Here is a 9,858-nt window from a genome sequence, read left to right on the forward strand (position 1 = left end):
TTATTGACAAGGATATTTTAGAGGTGGTTTTGTGCATATATATTAATTTTTAATTTTGTAAATAAGACAGTTAAGTTCCCTGGTTTTCTATTTGATTTCTTGTGTTTTGCTTACAATACCATGGTTAGATACATGGGCTCTCTAGTCAGACTGTATTATCTTGGGCAAGTCATTTCCTACTCAGTACATTTCCCTCATTTGTAGATTGTGGATAGTAATAGCATCTAATTCACAGTATTGTTGTGAGGAATAACTAAATTAAATATGTGTAAAGCATTTAGAACGGTGTCTGGCATAGAGTTCAATGCACATTAACTGTTATGTTATTATATTTTTATTTCTCTATTTTCTGGTGTTACATAACCAATGCTGCCATATAACCGAACACCAGCAGTGACCGTTTATGTTGTAATCTTTTTGAATGACGCTTATCATGGTGGTGTACGATGCATAGTCTGTTTTGCCATACTTGGCAGCCCTAAGTATAGCCTAGTATTGTTCAGCTCTTTTATGTTTTTCATTAGCAGCAAGATTTTATAAATAGGATTTAGTCTCCATCTGGGTTTTTTTTGTTAGCAAACTCACATATCACACTGCCTCTTTGTTTCTCTTCCTCGTTTCCTTGAAATATGCATGTATATGTGCCCATAGCTTTTTAAGTGAGAGCTAAAATGTAGTCCTTTTATAAGTTCTCTCCCAACCAAGTGACATGAGTCATGTAATTTTTGCAGTTAGACACATAGCACCAAAAAGTAGACATCTATGGGGAGTCAAGGTTCTCAGCTAGATACCAACAGATGGGAAGTGAATCAAGTAGCAGGATTCCTGAGGACTGTGGAAGCATGTTCAACAATCTCATGTTTTTATCTGATATGTCTTTGGGACGTATTTTAACAATATGCAAAAGACCCCTTCAGAATGAGGACCCCGTGAGGTGGCCCATTATAATATGGATTTAATTGTTGTGAAGCTTAATTAATAGTTTCTCTGCCAACAGTTTGCTTTTTTTCTTTTCCATAGATTTGGGATGGAAGGCATTCATGGAAAAGTGCATCTTTCTAGACTGCACTTGGGATTAGTCATTAATAAAGTGGTACTCATATCCTTTCTGATTTAATAAAAAGCCAATGTAACTTCCACAGATATGAAACCAAAGAATTTTTAACATTTTCTAATTCATCACTAATTCACTCACATGCACACATGTACATACATACATGTCCAACTACTCAAATAATATAAAGTTACAATAATACTTTTTAAAAAAAGTCAGCCCTAGTCTTAGTCAAACCAGTAGCAGGTTCAGGTCATGGGCTGGTTTAGATGGAATGTGCCCAAGAATGTCTAATTTCACAGGGCCTTTAGGCAGAGCCCAAGAAATTTTCTCATGCTTCTCTGATGATTTAATTATCCTTTCTTGGCTAATTTATCTGTCAGTTTCTGATTGGGCCAAAATATGCTTGATTTTTAGGTAGGGGTCACTTTTTTTTTTAAGCTCTCTTGTAAAACAATCAAATTTCTAATTTTGTGTTATACTTGGGGTCGTGTTTGTTAATTTATATCTTCTAAGGTCACTATATTATTGATTAGGATCTGCCATATCCAGGTAAACAAATGAAAATTCAAATTCTAAGATGCTGTTTATAAATCAGCCCTACCGTCTTCCCTTTCCTGTGATTGAATTCATTTTTTAGTGATACAGACTCAATTGGTATTACCTATTCACCATTCAATCTACCAAAGATTTGCTTTTTTGCATTTCCACTACAATGTAAACTGGCAGAGTTAGCCCTGTGTAATACAGAAATCACTATAACATCTGGGCCCGTCCTGCCTCATATTATTACCCTTCTCCCCTCCCTGTTCCTTCTGTAATCAAGGCAGATCAGAACAGGCCATTCCTCTGTTGATAACTCACCAATGGTTTCTCATTTCATTTAGAGTAAAAGCAAATGTCCCTCTAATGATCCAAAAGCCATATATTTAACCTCCCCCCTACGACACACTGTGTTATCTCTCTTGATCTCAGTTTTTATTATACTTCCTTGCTTATCCAACTTTACTATCACTGGCTTTCTTTCTGTTTCTTTGTCTATTGAGATATACAGCCAATGCTTATTATTTGTGAATTCTGTATTGGTGAATTCCTCTACGCATTTAACTTTGTTTGTTACCCCAAAATCTAAATAGCACTTTCATGGTCACTCACAGACATGTGCAAAGTGGTGGGAATTTTTAGATGCTCTAACACACACATTGCCAGCTGAGGCTGAACAAGTCTCTGCTTTCTTGTTTGAGCTCTCATACTGTAAACACATATCCTTTTCATTGTCTATTCAGTTCTATGTTTTGCATGCTTTATGCTTTTTGTTGGTGACTTCACTATTTAAAATTGCTGTCAAGCATAGTGCTGAAATGCTCTCTAAAGGTCCTAAGAACAAAAAGGCCGAAATTTGCCTAAGCGAGGAAATAGATGTGTTAGGTAAGCTAACACATATGTTATAGCCCTGCTGGACATGCATTCAGTGTTAATGAATCCACAACATATATTAAATAAGGTGTCTTTAAACAGAAACACACATAAAACAAGGTCATATATTGATAAGATGATGAAAATGCCATGACCAGAGGTTTGGCAGAAGCTTACCCTGTATTTCTGCCAGGAGCAATGGTTCGGTATTTGCTAATTCAGTGTTCACATCAACTTTCTATAATATCACTACCATGAGCAATGAGAACCAAATCTAATTCTCACCATAAAATTCACCCTCGTATAGTGTACTACTTAGTGGTTTTAGTATATTCAATACGTTGCAACCATTGCTATTAATACTATGTAACTCCAGAACATTTTCATCTGCCCAAAAAGAAACCCCTCTCTTATAGCAGTAATTCCTCATAATCCCTTCACCCAAGGCCCTGACGACTACTAATCTTATTTCTATCTCTATGGATTTGCCTTCTGGACATTTTGTGTAAATGTAGTCATACAATATGTCCTTTTGTTTCTGTCTTCTTCCACTTAACATAATTTTTCCAGGTTCTTCTATATTATAGCAATAACCAGTACTTCATTCCCTTGTCCAGCTGAATAATAGTCTTTTATATGGATATACTGTATTTTGTTTATCCATTTATCGGTTTGTGGACATTTGGTTTATTCCACATTTAAGCTAATGTGAATAATGCTGCTATAAACATTTGTGTACTAATTTTTGTGTGAACATATCCTTATTTTTCTTTTATATACCTATGGGAGGAATTGCTGGGTAAATATGTTTAATTGTGTGACGAAGTGATAGACCGTTTCCAAAAGTAGCTTCACTATTTTACATTCTCACCAGCAGTATATGAGCATTCCAATTTCTTCACATCTGCGAATGGTTGAAATTATTTGTCTTTGTGATTATAGCCATCTTCATGAGTACAAAGCGGCGTCTCATTGTGATTTTGACTTGCAACACCCTAATAAATAATAATGTTGAGCATCGTTTTATATTTTTATTGAACATCTCTGTATAGTCTTTGGAGAAATGTCCACTCAGGTCATTTATCCAGTTTTAAATTGTATTTTCTTTTTATTCTTTAGTTGGAGACATTTATATATTTGGGATACAGTTCCCTCATCAGATTTGATTGTTAAATTTTTTCTTTAATTTTATCTGTTATCTTTTTACTTTCTTGATAGTGTCCTTTTTAAAGCACAATGAGTTTTCATTTTGATGAAGTTCAACTTATCTATTTTTTTATTTTGCCCTTTGTGCTTTTGTTGTCTTATCTATGAAACCATTGTATAATCCAAAAAGTCATGGAGATTTACCTCAATGTTTTATTCTGAAAATTTGAAAATTTTAGCTCCTAAAGTTGTGTTTGATGAATTTTCAGTTACTTTATGGATATATTGTGAAGTAGGGGTCCAACTTCATTTTATTGTATTTAGCTATCCAGGTGTTGCTCCATAATTTGTTGATGAGATTTTCTTTCCCATTGAATTGTCTTACTACCGTTTTTAATAATCAATTGATCATAATTCTTGATTTTATTTCATTGATCTCTTTGTCTATCCTTATTCTAGTACCATACTGTCACAATTATCATGGCTTTGTGAATATTTTTGAAATTGGGAAGTATGTGTCCTCCCACATTGTTCTTTTTATTCAAAGTTGTTTTCCTTACAATTCTATATGAAATTTAGGATTAGCTTGTCATTTTTACAAAAAAAAAGCCTACTGGGATTTGGAAAGGGGTCACATGGAATCCTTAGATCAATTTATATTGCCGTCTTAACAATGTTAAGTTTTCCCAAAAGCTGTAGGAAAAATCAACAAAACTAAGAGTTGTGTTAAACAAAATCTACAAATCTTTTGCTAGAATAACTGAGAAAAAAGAGAGAAGTCTCAAATAAAATCAGAAATGAAAGGCAAGAGAGTAGAATGGATGCCTCAGAACTATAAAGATTTATAAGGGAATACAATGAGCAGTTAATTATATGCCAAGACATTGGGTAGCTTAGAAGAAATGGGTACATTTCTAGAAACATACAAACTTCCATGACTAAATCAGGGAGCAATAGAAAGCCTGAACAGATGAATAATAAATAATGATATACAATCAGGAAACAAAAGCCTCCCAATAAAAAAAGCCCAGGATCAGATGGCTTCTTTATTGAATTCTACCAAATATTCAAAGAATTGGCACAAATCCTTCATAAACTCTTCCAAAAAATAGAAGTAGAGGGAACACTTCCAAACTCATTTTATGAGACCAACATCACCCAGATACAAAAGGCAGACAAAGGCATCACAAGAAATAAAAATTACATGCCAATATCTCTGATGAACATGCAGAAATACTCAATAAAATACTTGCAAACTGAATTCAACAACACGTCAGAAAGATTATATACCATGACCAAGTAGAATTTATCCTTGGGATGCAAATTTGGTTTTAAATACACAAATAAATGTGAAACATCACATTAACAGAATTAAAGATAAAAAGCTACATGATCATAACAATATATGCAGAATAAGCATTTGATAAAATATTTCATTATGTGCACATACCATAGTTTATTCAACTAGTGTCCTATGCATGGGCATTTAGGTTGTTTGCAATATTTTGCATGGTACTGTTATAATTAATCTTGTGCACATGTTAAAAGTGGGATTTCAGGGTCGAAAGTAAAGTATATATGTAGTTTTACTAGATATTCACAAATTTGTCTTCAGAAATGTTATACTAATTTGCATTTCCACCAGCTACATAAGAGAACACCTACATCCCCACAGCCTTTCCACCAGAATATATTGCTATATTTAAAGAAGTTTCATTCCCATCTACTAAATAAGAAATTCCATTTCAATGCAGTTTAATTTGAACTTATTACTAGTAGAGAGGTTGATCTTTTCATATGCTGTACAGTGCGTGCGCACATTGAGTGCACACATGTACACGTACCATGTGTGTGAATTGTTCATGTCTTTTGACTATTCATTTGGTTTTTGTTCATTTTGCCCTTCCATGTTATGAGAGTTATCTACATATTAGAGATGTTAATCCTTTATTTCCTATATATGTTGAAAATATTTTCTCCATGTTTTTCCGTTAATATATAATATTCTTTCTGATAGTTTTGGCATGCATTTTTAACGGTTTTAGGTAGTCAATTATCAATATTTTATTTTATTGCATCTGGGTTTTTCCCTGCACTCAAGATATATAGGAAGTGATCTGTGTTTTCTTTTTTTACATTTAAATCTCTGGTACATTTAAGAATTTACTGTTGTATATGTTATGAACTATGGATCTAATTTTATCTTTCTCCAAATGGCTAACTTCTTGTTCCAGCACCATTTAATGAAATACCCATCTTTGCCCCCATTGATCTGAGATTCCACATTTATTAAATACTGAAGTTTAATGTGTATTTGGACCTCTTTATGGGCTTTCTCTCATATTCCACTTGTTTGTTACTTCATGTGCTGATACTGAACTGTTTTAGACAGCTAGAACTCCTATCTATATTTTCTTTTTCCGTGTTTTTATGGCCATTCTTGCAATTTTCTTTTCCATGTAAACTTTAGTATCAATTTGTCTAACCTCGTAGAAAGGTTGTTGGTATTTTTATGGGGATTTTGTAAATTTACACATTGACTAAAGGAGAATTGACATCTTTATCACATTTACTCACCTTCTCTAAGGACAAAGGACATATTTCCATTTAATCAAGTCTATCATATTGCTCAGGAGTGTTTTAAAATTTTCTTTGTGTTTATCCTGCACATTTCTTGTTAATTTTATTCATAAGGATTTCATCTTCTTTGCTGACATTGTAAGTGGGATTTCTTCTAATAATTATCTCTAACTGGTTGTTTCTTGTATTTATGAAGGCTATTGCTTTGTATATTTTAATTTTATAATTTGCAGCCCATTGAATACTTATTGTTTGTATTATTGTTATCACTGATTCTCTAGGTTTTCTTGATATACTCTCATATCATCTACAAAGTGAAATAGTATTCCTTTTGTCCAGTTCCTGTGCACCTTTCTCTCCTTGTATATGTGTGTTTGTGTGTGTGTGTGTGTGTGTGTGTGTTATCATGTTAAGAATGCTAATGTATTAATTCCTAACTTTAAATCTTTTAAAAATCAGGAATAGGTGTTCAATTTAATTGAAGGCTTTTTCACCATCTATGGGGATAATCATGATTTTTCCCTGGATCTATTAAAAAATATATAAGTAGATTGCTCATTGTTGAACTACCCTTGCATTTCTGGAATAAATCCAACTTTATCATGGCATATTATTTTCTTAAAATGGATTTGGGTCCTGTTCACTAATGTTTTACTTTGGATTTTTCATCATTATTCATAGGTGATATTAGTCTATAATTTTCCATTTTGGTACTATCTTTACCAGGTTTGTTATCAATATTACAATTGCTCTATATAAAAAATTGTGGTAGAACATTTTATGGATTATTGAAACTCTTTTTTCTTTGAATGATTGGTAGTATTTCCTCTTTGTGTGTGCATGTGCATGTGCACACATGCATAGATGTGTGTGTTTGTCCGTGTGTGGCAGTTTTGTGATAATTTTCTCCATTTCTAATATGCAATATTATCTGTTTAAACTTTTGATCGTCAATGGGGTCAATTTTGGTATACTGTCATCTGGGCTTTATTAGTATACAACTAGTTAGTCCCTTAGGACTTTATTTATTTATTTATTTTTTTGAGACAGAGTCTCACTGTGTTGCCCGGGCTAGAGTGCCGTGGTGTCAGCCTAGCTCACAGCAACCTCAAACTCCTGGGCTCAAGTGATCCTTCTTCCTCAGCCTCCCGAGTAGCTGGGACTACAGGCATGCGCCACCATGCCTGGCTAATTTTTTCTATATATTTTAGTTGTCTAGCTAATTTCTTTCTATTTTTAGTAGAGACGGGGTCTCGCTCTTGCTCAGGATGGTTTAGGACTTTTAAAATGACTTCTGTTTCAATGGTTTTCTCATAATTCTGTGTTGGTACTATTTTGCGTATTTCTCGTTTTGATAAGAGTTTGTGGCTTCCCTATATTGTTAGTTTTTTCAAAGAATTAGGATTTTGTATTAATAGTTAGATGTATTTTTCTAGTCTTTAATTAATTTCTGCTCTTATTGTTACTATTTCCTTTCTTTTCTATTGGTTTGCTTTGTTCTTTCTTTAGCTTTTTCTTGAGAATTTAACTTATTTTTCATTCTTCCATTTTAGTGATGGACATGTTTAAGTTAGTGAATGTTCCCCTGATGACCTTGATAAATTCATCATAAATAATTTGATATGTAGGGTTTTAATTACCATGTTAAAAAATTTTCTGTGATTTTAATTTGTGTTTCTTTCTTTACTCCAGAAATATTAAATAGAAAGTTTAGAATTTTCCAGGTGGAATGGGCTTTAAAAAAAATAATTTCTATTTTTGTTGCATTTTTATTATGCAATGTTTATATTAATAATACATCATCTTTATGGAAGTTACTATTATTTGCTTTGTGGCCTAATATATGAGCAGTTTTTCTTAGTGTTCCATGTGCAGTTAAGTATAGTCTCCACGGTATAAAATTTTACATATATCCGTAAGATTGACCTTCATGATTCTGTTATTGAGGTCCTTTATATCCCTACTTGTTTGTGTACTTGGTCTGTTGAGTAATGATGGTGATATGTGAGTTTCTTGTTAGTAGAGTGGTTTTAACACCTTCTCCTTGTAACTGCTTTGTTTTTGTTTTATAAATGTGGTTGCTACACAGATATTCATAAATGTTGTATCTTCATTTTGATCACGGCTTTTGGCATTAGAAAGTGTTCTTTGTCTTATTTAATGATTTTTGGCTTGAAATCCACTTCGTTATATATTGATTCCATTTGTCTGGTAGACCATCCCTGAATTTTCCTCTTTTGTTTTATTTCCCCTCAAGCACCCAATCTTCAAAGAGTTTCTCTTTCTTATGTTCTGCCTTCTCTCTTAGAAGTGATACCTTTCATAGACTGTCTTTAAAGACTGCTTAGAAAGCCTTGAATGCTTTCATTATTTTCTGACTTTGTGTTTTCTTTCTCTTTTTGGTGGTGATTTTAGATTAATCTTTGGAGTCTAGCCCCTTCTTTTGTCATTCATACACTTGTTTAAGCATTATTCTTGTTCCCTGCATAAGTTTTTGTTGTTACTGTTTTTCTAAAATTCTCCTTACCAAGCAAACCTGCAAAAATTTGTTAAGAAAATATGATTGATAGCTTGCTTGGATTTGGTGTTTATTTTTCTCCTTGCAAATAATTTAAAATCTGGATGTTCTTTGTCTTTTGGTGTTTGGAGAGCACGGCTTTTGTATATTCTTATATATTTTCTGGTGGCTTTATATTATTTTGTGTGGGCTCTGTTTGGACATATAGATTTACACAGACAATATTATCTCAAAATAATCTTTCCCATTTAATTAAAAATGCTTTTTAAATATTTTAATGGCTACATAATATTATGATAGTAAAATGTTCCATAATTTATTATATCATTTCCCTTTTGAGCATTTCAGTTGTTTTCCTTTTTTGGTGATGCCATATTTGTGCGTAAGTTAATTGCAATGTCTACTTTGGGTACATTTGCCAAGGTAGAATTATTGCCTCAAGGTTATAAATTTTATTAATAATCTCAATATAATTTGAATCTGGGTAGATTCAATGGGCCACAGATGGATTTATTTTAAGCTGTTAACTAGGGTAGCCTTTACCCTTTTTTCAGGTAGCTTCCCTGTCCTGAAATAGTCTTTTGAGTTATAGAATGTGTCTCAATAGTAGTTATTCAGTATTTGGAGAACTCCCATTGTCACAGATTATAAAATTTTTTATGCCATGCGTGGGTTTTGTTTACTTGGGACACACACATGTCTTATATTTAGCAATGATAAAGGAACAAGTGGGCTTTTTTCAGTTATCCTTTAGTCTACCATCCCTGGGTTTTATAACTGAAAAAGGCCGGTGAGCAAGTGCCTAAAATACAGCTGTCAAGACCTGAAGTTGGTCAATCTAATGAATCCTCACATTAGTCATTACTACCTTTGTGGCTTGTGTCAGAGCCTGATGGGCTCATTTCTGCCCACTCTTTCTGTTAGTCACTTGTCTTTCCTCTCACTTGTTCAGTACTGCACATAATCAAAGTTGGTCTTACCATTCATACAACTAGAATTTTCTCGGTAATATCATATTATCTGACATTTTTTAATTAATTAGGATACTTTGACATGATTCATGTACTTTAGTTGAGCCACTGCAAGTTTCTATAGTTGTTTTGTTATGTTTTGTGTTTCTATCTCTGGATATAACAAAAAGACC

General features: G+C 33.1%; 1 protein-coding gene across 1 annotated transcript in view; it reads left to right on the forward strand.

The window, feature by feature from the left end:
* The window catches only part of OPHN1 (oligophrenin 1), a 427,039-nt gene that overhangs the window by 330,389 nt on the left and 86,792 nt on the right, over positions 1–9,858 (forward strand). The gene's annotated exons all lie outside the window — the stretch shown is intronic.

The sequence above is a fragment of the Propithecus coquereli genome, unplaced genomic scaffold, assembly GCF_000956105.1.
Source record: "Propithecus coquereli isolate 6110/MARCELLA unplaced genomic scaffold, Pcoq_1.0 Scaffold101, whole genome shotgun sequence".
NCBI classification, from domain to species: Eukaryota; Metazoa; Chordata; class Mammalia; order Primates; family Indriidae; genus Propithecus; species Propithecus coquereli.